The 12,613-nt window shown below is 39.9% G+C and overlaps 1 protein-coding gene across 3 annotated transcripts in view; it reads left to right on the top strand.

Moving 5' to 3' along the window:
• The window catches only part of rnf220a (ring finger protein 220a), a 157,323-nt gene that overhangs the window by 63,880 nt on the left and 80,830 nt on the right, over positions 1-12,613 (top strand). The window lies entirely within an intron of this gene.

The raw sequence follows: 12,613 nt of genomic DNA, 5'->3' as shown, positions 1-12,613 counted from the left end.
TGTCTGTATATTGTACAATCTATGTTCACATTCTTCTGTCTTTTCCGAATCTTTTCATATCCTTGCAGCCATTTTCCTCCTCTCGCCTTTCTATTCCCACCAATGAAAACGATGGTCTTTGCCCTGTTAATCTGCCTGTCTCTATATCAATCCCTCAATGAACTGAAACCCTCTACCTCCCACAAAGGCAACACCATATTTCTCCTCTTAAACATCAGGAGCAACTTGCATTGTCCACCGAGCCAGGGAACTTGTCTACAATAGAGGTGGATGGTTCAATGTATGTATGCTCTAAATAGGGGTTCCCCCACCCCCTTTAAGTAGACAAAGACCCCAATTTGTCACCTCATGTACAGCTGTTGACCGGGTGGGTTCATTTTGTGTGTGCATGTATGTTTGTATCCATATGTGTGTGCATGTGTGTGTTTGCGTGTTTGTGTGAAATTGGGGGAGGAAAATCACGGAGAAGACAAGAAGGGAGAAAGTGAGGCGGGACTCTCTTTTCTGACCCAACTGCTGATGGTGGGGGCTTGGGGGGGCAAGTTTGGTAGGTATTTCAGTGGGAGGAGAAAAACTAAATGGTTTTTTGGGCCTCTTCTGTGGGAATGTTTGTGCAACAGGACAAAGCAGCAGCCCCTGTGTAGCTGTGTGGGAGAGTGAGAGTGGAGGGGGTTGGGGAGTGAGGTTAAAAGCAGCTTTCTAGGCATGAAGAAATCTCCATCCTCTCCGTTTCGTCCACTACTTAGCCTAAAAGGGTCCCACTATCTTTATTACATTAATCGAGTGTGTATTGTTGATGTGTTATGCTAAATCAGTCATGGTTACCCACATGTGATATAATGTTAGATAGTGTGATTTCTTGTTGAGGGTTCAGTGTGGAAAAAGCTTCACATGTATGAGTGCTATTCTAGTTTCCATTGGCAACCATGAGAGTAGTGTTGGGAACTTAACCTCCTGGAGCTGTTAATTGTTTGCAAAGTTTAGATGGTTAAAACTGAAGAAATTCAAAATCTTTTGTCCATTAGAGGCATTTGCTACCAAAAACAATAAATACACAAGCATATTCACACAGGTATTCTCAAATAGGCCCAACTATTTTTTTGAACATGGTGTTTGTGTTAGAAATAGAAATCTAGGCAAGAAAAGCTGCACCTTGAAAATGTGTAAGTCAGCCACATAAAAAACAAACAAACAAAAGAACAGGAGAATATGTCTCAAGGAAAAGCAGTATCACAAGTACAGTACCAAATAGTAAGGTGATTGCCTATCAAAAAAAAAAAAAAAGCCTTAACGGTGATAACGGTCTTATCAAGATGTAAACTGTAGGTTGCAGATTTGTGTGATTACAACTGCCACTCTGTTCATTGTTTTGACATACCTACAGACAGCCTGTACATTGTTATTTCTATTAGGTATTGTAAACCTAAATGACTTGATGGTCCATTTATTGTAATTCAATAAAATAGTAAAGTAATGTTATTCTTCTTGATTTATGTTGGGGTTCTGTAGATTGAAAGCAGAAATTGTTTAGATAGCAGTTATTAACATTTACTTAATTGATGGATCCTCTTTTGTGTACTTGAAATGTCCAATTGCATTTGAATGCACCACAGAGTTAGTGGCTAGCGCTAATGCTGTAAATTTGCGGGTTTTGTCCTAAACCCTGTCTTATACACAAGTGTCCAAAATTTGGGGAATTATGGCACCGATTTTTGAACATTTTTGGTCATTTTCAACTGTGTTGAAAACATTTTTATATTAATTCAATTTATTTTAATTTTTTAGTTAAACATTTTTTCGAAAAATATTCTATCATTACTGACATTTCAATATTTATCTCCGTGTTTCCATGACTCTTGCCACACATTTCACTTAAACCCAACACAAGGGACCTCAGTTAGTGCTGTGATAATCTCAACTACAAGTGAAGCGATGAAAACTAATAGATGACCAAATTAATCGATCCTTTTTTTTTTGTAAGTGATTTATTAATTAAAGACCTAAAATTATCCAAATGCTCAGAATTGTTATTTCTCATCTGCAAATATTCTCTGATTTCTTTAGTCCTGGAAGAAAGCAACCAGATTATGATTGTGTTGAATAAAAACTCACAAATATCATCTTTTACTTTAGAACTCAATGATCACCATTTGGCCCGGGGCATCCAAATTAGATAGGACAGCCACCATCAGCTAATTAGTTTTTTCAAAAGTGTGTATCAAAATGGTAATCCTAAACATTAATCGTTGCGTTACAATTTATCAAACATTATGTGTATCTACAAAAATGTATTAAATTAGTAGGTAAGTACTATTTTGGGCTGCTGCATGCATTTACAAAGATAATAATATTGATTTGGATTTGTTTTTTGTTTTTTTGTTTTTTACATAATATAACAAAGGCTTACTGTGGATAGAGCAGTTATCAACCTCTTCAAAAGGCCTCACCCAAAGCTCATCTTCTCCCACGTTCACCACTCATCCTAGCGCCATCCTGCCTGCAACTCTCTTCACTGCCTGGCTGGCCCCTTGTGTTGTGACTCCTGACAACTTCTCCAATTTGCTCGGCTGTGTGAAGAGGCAGGGAGCACATTGATATCTTCCCACCTACAAACACACACTTCAAGGGGCAGCCATAATCCTTCTCCTGCACACACACTGGAGTCATCAATATCCTGCCATTTATAAATGATCTGGCCCCAGGATGGAGTTTCATTCCTGCTGGGCTCTTAGGACATGTAACACACATACACACACGCAAGTGCACGCACACACACACATATACACGTGAACGCTCTCCAAACTCCTTATTGGACATTGATTGCCTTCTCAGATTTGAAACTGCTTCAGCCATTGTTTGAACAGAAACAGGCATCTCCAGCACTGTTGAAATCCCACTGTGTTTTGTTTGCTATTTGTGTTTTATACAGAATTTTCAAGCATATAAATGATGCATATTTGTAAGCTTAAATTGTTTCACACTTTTTTTTTTCCAATGAAGCACATGCAAAGCATTGGACCATTTGGCTCTCTTTATTCGTAGGAATAATTGTATATTTATTGTACATTTTGCTCCAACTTGTTAAAGTTGTTTGCAGTGTGAATTATGTTAAAAATAGAGGTTGCTTGCAGTGACAAAGTGTTGGGTGGAGTCCATTTTCACAGCTACATTGAGGGACCTTATCAGATCTCTGATTGGAGCATGGTGCCAACTTGATGCCCAGTCTACCTTTGCCAAGACTCACGGATGACGTGTGAAGAGAAATGTTGAGAATTGAGAAGTGGGCAGAATAAATGACTGAGCAAAAATGTTTCGACTTGCATGACATGTGACTGTGTTCAATAAAAAGCAGAGTTGAACGGAGAACTAGGAGAACGTCGGGTGAGACTATCCACCAATCTTACTGTGTTCTCTTTGCAATTCCATTCTACTTGCGAGTAAAACTATCCAGGGGTCTTTGCTTCCTTCATGATGTGAGGTGTTTTTCTACAAATGTCTAATGGATGAACCTGGAATTGTTGTTAAAAAATGGCAGTGCTATAGATGCCAGTAATCCAGTTGATATGGTCTTCCCTCTGTCTTTTGCATTTGCTTCAACACGTCAGTGAAATGAAAATGTCAAGGGTGTCTGTCATGAATGCGAAGCATGGTGGTGAGAGAAGTGGGAAGGTGGACCCAAATGCAGGGAAGCAGGAAGATCGAGGTTGTCATAAAAGATCACTTAATTTGAAGGATGAGACAAAATAACATGAATAAAACCATACTAAGTAACCAACAAAACCAAACATATAAAAAAAAAAAAAAAACAAGACTCAAAAGGCAACGGCAATGGACCACAAAGACTGAGATACATAGACAAGACGATATTAGACAATGACACAACAAGTAACTGAATGCAAACTGGGACTTAAATACATTCCACACTTAATACGGAATTACAAAACAGCTGGACAGGAACAAAAGGCAGCGGAAGCTGATTGGATGACACACGGAGAGCATGTACACAGACAAGTATAAACAAATCATGCTAACGAGGACAGATGCGAGGGAAACCAAAAAAGAACAAGACACAAGAACCAAAAAAACCCACAACTTGAAGATATAAAAGAAAAACATAAAAACCAAAACCAAATCACAACAACCCAGGACAGAAACATGGCAGTGTCAAAATTTCCAATGCTCTTTTTGTTTGTGAATCAAGCATCTATATACACAGCAATGATTACTAACTAGTCTTATTTCACCACAAAATTGCCACAAAACATGCAATTTATAAGCGTACAATATCTTCTTGCCTGCAGCTCACCAACAGACAAACGCACATTTGCTGTCTCCCCTGATAAACACCGGTGGGCTGTGTTTCACTGTAAATTCCTTAAAACCTGATCTTGTCTAAATTTGCAGGCCTTTCCTCATTGATTTCCCCGGGTGAAAATAAGAGGATAGGAAAGCATGTTAGACGTCTCCGGAATCAGAGCCAATCCATTAGCAGCGATCAATACACTGGCAGAGGAGAGCTAGCCAAAGAGACACAGACCGCCAGAGAAGGAGACCTGAGTGTTGACAAAACCAAATAAATATAGACGCGCAAAGAGACGAGAAATCAGATTAGTGCTGAGAGAATCTAAGCACAACACTTTTAACCCCTAACCTAACAATCTGTGTTTACACCACAGTAAGAAGAGAAGGGGGGGGGGGGGGGGGGGGGTGCTTTGTGGTCGCGTGGAGAGAGCGTCTGTTCCCGACTTTAGTTTAACAAGGCTTCTCCATGTTACTGGGTGGCATACAAAAACTGTACAACACGCATAAATATACACACACACCATTTATAACTGTTGACATGCATGCTATTCACATAATTACTGTGTTGTAGAATAATTTGACTTTAGATTTACAGTCATCCCGCTGCGCCGTGAAACAAGTCCCCTTTTTCCAAGATTATTACATGCTTACACATGGCAGGATGTGAAAATTACAGGCCATCTGTTGCTTGATTTCTAATACTTTTTTTCTCTCTCTCTCTCTCTCTCTCTCTCTCTTTTTTTATGTGCCCTGTTGGGATTCTTCTTTCAGGTAAGTCCCATTTTTATTTTTTGAATGCTGTAGGTTAAATGAAAAGAAAAAAACTCAGAATCAAACATATAGGAACTTAAGAAAGTTCTTTTCATATATTCACCAAACACAGGGTTTGACACAAAGACATGACAAAAAGATGCATCTTGTTGAGGTCTCAGAACCATTACATAAAATGTAGGATATTTTTAAAATATATACTATGAAAGTATATACTATGAAAGTATATAATGTGAAAAAGAATTTGCTCCTTCCTGATTTCTGTGTTAAAAAAAAAAAATGCATCACTCGCAAAGCAAGAAAGATTACTCCAAAAGTGCAATGATAACTCATCAAGGAGGTCACAAAAGAATCTAAAATTCGAATAACTGTAGGCCTCGTTGTACTCAGTTTAGGTCAATGGCTCCACTACAAGAAAGACACTGGCCAAAAATGGAATCTATTACCGTGGTTCCAGGTGAAAACCACTGCTGTCATAAACAAACATGATGGCTCGTCTCACATTTGCATCACAAAAGCATTTTGATGATCCTCAACACTTTTGCAGAAACATCCAGTTTCCTGATGAGTTAAAACTTGAACTTTTTGGAATGTGTGTAGCACATTACATATGATGTAAAAATGCAGACAATAAAGCATTGCGGCGTCACTGTAATGTTCTTTAGCTGCTTTGCTAGCTCAGCACGAGGACAACTTTCTATGATGTATGAAAAATAATTTATTATTTACCTGAAGACCCTATCAATTTGTGTCCTCAAACTCAAGCACTCTTGGATCATGATCCAAGACGCCAACAAGTCCACCTTAGAATGCCTCAAAAAGAACAAAAATAAGTTTATGGAGTGGTCAAGTGAAAGTCTGGATTGTAATCCAATTGAGATGCTGGGATGTGATCTGCTGTTCATGCTGGAAAACCCTCCAATATGACAAAGTTGAAAAAAGTCTGCAAAGAAGAGTGGTCCAAAATTCCTTCTCGTGGTAAAAAAATATTGCAAATGTTTAATTTTAGGTATTGCTGCCATTATATTCATAGGGAAATTACTTTTTTCACACTGGACTAGAAAGGTTATATATATATATATATATATATATATATATATATATATATATATATATGGAAGCTGGACATACTAAATTGTCCTTAGGTGTGATTGGTTGCACACCCTGGGTGTCCCCTGTCTCCTGCCCGAAGCCAGCTGGGATAGGCACCACCAAAATGTGTTTTACTTGCTCTGTCCTGTGTAAAATACAAAAGAGCATTTGTGTCAGTACATGAGTTGATGTTTTTGTATTGGCTAATTGTCCAATTGACTGATGACCACAGAGACTCGATGCTCACAGCATACATAATAAATTGAGTCTGCATTCTAAATATAAGGCCAAAAGCTAATTATGAGTAAGGTTTCTGTTGTATACCAATCTGGCATAGTACACAGCGTAAATCTGCATGGAATCAGGTGAGACTGGGTGTTGGTAATTTTGGAGATGTACTCCAGCTGGCAGATTTAAAAAGGGGTTTTGCCATTGTGAACATGAAGACAACTGACTCTAATCGCTGCCAATGAAAGCGACTCCTCTCACTCTCTTTAAATGTGGCACACTATTATCCCGCATGGAGACATTTCAGTTATCTGTGCAGGATCATAGCACTGTCACCATGCTTTGGCCGGCTTGGCAACGTACAACGTAAGCCGGTTGCCTCATTAAATGAGCCGGTTATAGCTGCTGGGAACTTAGCTCTTGTACAGTATTTTGTCCAATCCTGTGATCTTTACATAAAAAGAGATTTTATTCATAAAAGAAACTGAAATTTCACCCAGATGGTGACAACATGTCAAATTTCAACAAGGCACGACCACTTAGTTATGACACTTACCAGGTATGTGCCACCACTTGCCTAAATTATTGTGAAAATGATTTGGAAAAAAAATACCCCAAAAATGATCAAAACACTGCACAAGAGTTTTGTCCAGTCCTTTGACCTTTATATCAAAAGGGAAGCATTGAAAAAAGACGAGCTGAAATTCCACACAAATGATGACTAAATGTTATCATTCAATATGGCACAACCACTTTGCTTTCTCAATACCAGGAGTGTGCCATCACTTGCCTAAAATGCTGTGAGAATGATGTGGAAGAAAATAACCCAAAAATGGTCAAAATATTGCACAAGGGTTAAATCTATATCTATATTTCTTTTAAACATTAGAGGAGAGGAGAAGAGAGTTATTAATGTTGCCGAATCATCGGGAGTGCTGATAGTTATTCGTGTTTTAGGGCAAATATGATGGCCATGTAACGAAGGCCTTTATTACTTCATTAGCCTCTTCAAGTCATTCGGCTACCACTTACCAATTTGACCCCCTGGTGAGATTTCCGTTCCCTCTAAACCCTCCACTAACGTCGCATCCACCTTCTAGTCTCCTGCCCAAACCCCACTCCTACGACATCAACCCGCCTCCCCCGTATACTTTGAGCTGCGTCCCGTGATGATGAAATCAAATTAGGTGGACTGGATGGGCCTAAATCACAGTTCACGTTGCAAGCCGTGACATAAAGAATGGTCGCGAGGAGGTTACCCAGAGTTCACAGCAGATAATGAAAGAGACAGGAAGGTAATAGCATGACAGAGTGGTGGGGTTCACTCTACTGGGGGTGCAGGGAATGGGGGGTTAATACGAGGGGAGGGGTGGAGGTTCATTTAGAGGGTACCTGCCTATATGACCACTCTATCTGTTGAGCGACACTCATTCACATCATGTGCCATCTTCTCTGAATTTTCTCTCCTCTCATGCCTCTCTGCTGTCCTCTCCTTCATCCTCCACCACCAATCTCTCCACTTTAGCCATCTCGATCTTGATAGTGAGAAAGGTTTCACACTCAATTAAGTAAAGTATCACCTAAAAGGGAGTCCAGTTCACGTTATCAAGAGACATTCACTAAGTACTTCACTGATGCCTTGGCCTATTTGTCACAGGAAACCTCCAGTGTGTTTTAGGCTTCTCTTAATTCACAACGGAAATAGTCACTCTACTCTCATTTACTGTACACTACAATTATTTGACCTCAACATTAAACATTCATCAATCCGCCCATTTTCTGCAGCGCTTATCTTGATCAGGGCTGCGGGGAGCTGGAGCGTATCCCAGCTGACTTTTGCCGAAATGCAGGTTAAACCTTGAACTGGCCACCAGTCAGCCATACTTTTACAGACAACCATTAACACCCAGCGCTGAAGATTTTCTGTCCTAGAGATTTATCAAGTGTTTTTTTTTTTCACATTACGGGCTCTGACTGCCAAAGGGCAGGCTACACCAACGGTTCGTCTTTTCGCAGACGTACACAGCTTGGTGCAGATAGAAACCCACTATTGTGGTTCTGAATACAAACGAATACTGGCCTAAATACAACCAAAACCTTCTTGGCTTGAATCTGGATGGTAGAAAGTTGTTCACTGCTCATCACAGAGCTCTGTTAGTTTGCCGGTTTGCAGGATTCCTCATTGTGCTTTGGGAGGAGTAATCACAGAAGCTTTGACTTCCTCCCAGGCCAATTAGACATCATATGCCGAGAAGGTCTACTTGCAGTTCCGTATATACAAACTTTGCCACATTTTGACTAGTCAGACAAGCACATCAGTCTCCTCTCGAGTGAAGTCGGGGGTCCTCCCATTTCCGTCCATCTGGAATGTCGTGCAAATCAGGTGGACCACATTTAAAGGGATTGGCAGGGGCCCCTCTGATTGCACAATTGGAGCCGACTGCTTTAACGTGCAGCTCATGTGGACCGCTTCTATTTAAATGTGCCAAGTTGCGCCTGTCTACCAAATTGTCAAACCTAGTCTGGCCCCACCACTACCACGTCTGTCACTAGACTTGCACCTGAGCACAAATATAGGGCCCCAAGATTCACTTGTGACAAAAGCAATGATTGCAATTTGGGTGTGGCTAAAATTACTATTTGGAATATTAAAATGCACCTGACAAATATTCTCAAAGCATTTAATTTCAGGTTTAGACGAAATACAGTTTCCAAAGAAAGAGAATATATATATATATATATATATATATATATATATATATATATATATATATATATATATATATATATATATATATATGTGTGTGTGTATGGTGGTGTCTCATCAATTTTATTTCCACTGTAATCGGAGCTGTTTTCCTAATTGATGTTAAATAGTTTATATTTGGAATTTCAACGTGTTGAATATCACAGACAAGACAAAACACTTAAATGTTAGTCTTGAGAATCAACAGATGGTAAAATGCAGGTGCGTGTGTGTGCGTCAATGTGTGCTTGTTCCTTACTCTGACCTAACAAGGCACCTGTCGTCTGTGCCTGTTATTTTTTCCTCTCATTACCGAATACCAAGACATGTACACACACATAAACACAAGCACGAGCACACATTCACAAGTGCATGACGTGCCTTTGACCCAGGCCACCAGTTAGTTTTCCCAAACATAGCGGCATACACTGACCTTTGACTTCTTATCTTGTTTCCTGTTCCTTGGGACTGATGCGGCAGGGCAGATAACTTGGGTCACAGTTAATATTTAGAGCTACTAACAGTGCACATTCCTACTTGATTTATCAGCTTTTTGTTAGATGTATTATTTCATTGCGTGGTTCAACTCTTCCTTAACTTTCTCCTGTCAGGATGCAGATTTGAGGTAAACCTATATAGCGTATTTGCACAAATGTTGTCAAATTGTTTGTGCTAATGAGCTAAAAATAATGTGTTCCAATTTAACTAACAATTGCACATGAACACAGCTGTGTAAGCTTTTCCACTTGCCTTCCTTGCTTACTGTTTTATTGAAAGCAGCTCTTCTAGTGACCTTGAGGCCAACATGTCCTCTATTCACCAAACTCGGCTTTAATTCTTTAGGCTGGGGCGCCCAAACGGAAATAAAAAGCCCATTATGAGATGCCTGCAGCAGGGGCTTGTTGACTGGCTTTTATTACAGCAGAGGATGAGAGCGCTTGATGCCTTCATTTAGGGCCCCGAGCACCCAGAGCTGACAGCGCTGTGACAGTACTGGTCCCTGTGGCAGTGCTAAACAAGACTGTGACAGAATGAGACACACTGTCTGGGTGTGTGTCCATCTTGTCTACTATGTGTGTGTGTGTGTGTGTGTGTGTGTGCGCGCGCGTCCTGACTCCTGGCTGTCCAGGCTGGCACAGTGAAGCACGCCTGTATAAATGCCCTCGTAAATCTGACAGCTAGACATATGTATGGGGGCCTCATTAAAATTTTATTACTAATCACTATGGATGGCTCGCCTGGCTACAAGCTGGCTGATGCCTCAGACACACACGTCCAAGCGACTACTGTATTCAAACATAAAAACTCTGCAATACTCACCAAAGTATTCGAAGACATGTTCACTGCACCTTGAGGAACTTGAAATTGATAAATATACAAATGGGGTCAGACGCTCCCGGTGTCGAGCGAATAGGCCTCGTTAAAAATCTCTGTTGTATTTCATCTTGAAGTTCTTCATGGGGTTGAGGTCAAGCCTCTCAAGTGCTTTCGCACTTAACTCATCGAAAAATATTTTGATGGGGTTTGCCTTGTGCCTCAGGAACCAGTCATGACGAAAGTAGACTTTGATTCATTAATCATTAATTTAACTCTTTCAATTATCGGAAAAGGCAAAACGCTGATCACATTGTTCGTAGCTATTGAGAGCAACACTATTAAATGGTCGCACTTAATTACTGCAGAGCTCAATAAGCTTATAATTAAGAGGAGCGCTGGCAACGAGTGTCATCACTCTATTCATAAAATAAAATGACGAGGACTCTGGTCACTGAAAAGGAAACAGTCTATCGTCCGTTCAGATCCCCAACTACAGTTGTACATTTTCTCACTGACTGCTCATTAAGTGGGGCTGTATTGAACTCACACCAAAATTTTAAACACATTGACCTTGTTAAAATAGTTTGCATCAGCTGAGAGTTTCTATTAAAGTACCGTATTTACAACCATTCACAATATACAGTTAAGTAATTTTATAGTGTAAAATGAAGCAAAACATGCAATTCATTATGTACAATGGAAAAATGCGACATCAATGACATGACACCCAAACTCTTATGACATAACAGCTTTTTGCATCATCAGTGTTCCAGACTCAGTCTTGGTAAAGTTCATCAAAGGGTTGGCAGGCACATAAAAGTCGATGTTGCATATCTTAAGAGCCTTCCATATTGTGAGCTGATGCCATCACCTGAGGTGTCATTAGCAGGAGCAGGAGAGACATCACAGTGAATGAAATGCAAGAGGTGGATGGTTATGTGTGGAATGTCAACTGCCTTATACGGATAAACGTTATTCTTTTGACCTCTAGAGAAGTTGCATTGGACACCAGAAACAGCACAGAGGCAAGCATTTCTGAAAATGACCATAGGAGGGATCTGACTAAATGTGTTTATTTTTTTTTGCCTATTTTTCCCATTACAGATTGCATACAACAAGTAAGGAACAGCATGGGACGATTAAAACATTAAAAACATAAAACAAATGGCCTGGGGATTTTGATAAGGGTTGTGATAAGAGCAGGTGTATGACTATAATACCTGTACTACAACTACAAATAATACTAATACTAATAACACTATGACTACTACTAATACTACTACTACTACTACTACTACTAAAAATAATAATAATTGCTAAAAACCTAAGTGTCTTCTTTAGGCATCTTTAAAGGTTGTCTTGTCTTGTATTTGTCACAATTTTTCCCACTTTAAATGTCGAGATAAAGTTGTGAGCATTTTATTCTTTCCAAATGAGTTAAAAGATTTGTTAATTTTTTTAACGGTTTTGTGAATGAAGATGACAGAAGACATTTTGGACCGATAAAGAAGTCATCAAGCAAGGATATGATGGGGGTTGGGATGGAAAGGGGTCATTTTCCTTAATCTATGACTGATTTATTTAGTTTAATATCCAGATGCTTTGCATGCGCATGGCGGCGGTTATTTTAAATGTTGGAGAAAGGTCCTTATTAACCCACTGAATCCTTATAAGTGTGTGACAGGGAATGTGTTTCAAATGTGTAATTGTGGCAGTAAATAAACACATCGTTTGGGAGGTCATAGAGGCAAAGGTGAAACAGTGGTTGCAATCAATACCTCTAGGGGTGTGTGTGTTTGTGTGTGTGTGTGTGGGGGGGGGGTGAGAGAGAGAGAGAGAGAGAGAGAGAGAGAGAGAGAGAGAGAGAGAGAGAGAGAGAGGCTCTCATGCTAACTCTGTTACTCCACTTGTTAGCCAGTGAAGGGTGACCCCCACCTACAATATTTCACACATGCACACCCACCCCTACACACATACTTTAGTAATGGGCTATAATGCGAAGAAACCAAAGAGGATCCTTTTCCTATAGAGCTTGCCTATGGGATCAGAATTTCAGTGTGTGCATTCTGTGTGCGTTGCGTGCGTGAGTTTTTCAGTGTATTAGTGTGTGTGCGTGCCCGTCCACTGGTGATATTGTGCGTGTGCATGTCTGCATGT

This window comes from Hippichthys cyanospilos, chromosome 12 (genome assembly GCF_059441005.1).
Source record: "Hippichthys cyanospilos isolate Australia breed blue-spotted pipefish chromosome 12, RoL_Hcya_1.0, whole genome shotgun sequence".
NCBI lineage: Eukaryota > Metazoa > Chordata > Actinopteri > Syngnathiformes > Syngnathidae > Hippichthys > Hippichthys cyanospilos.
This window is presented reverse-complemented; position numbering and strand designations above follow the sequence as displayed.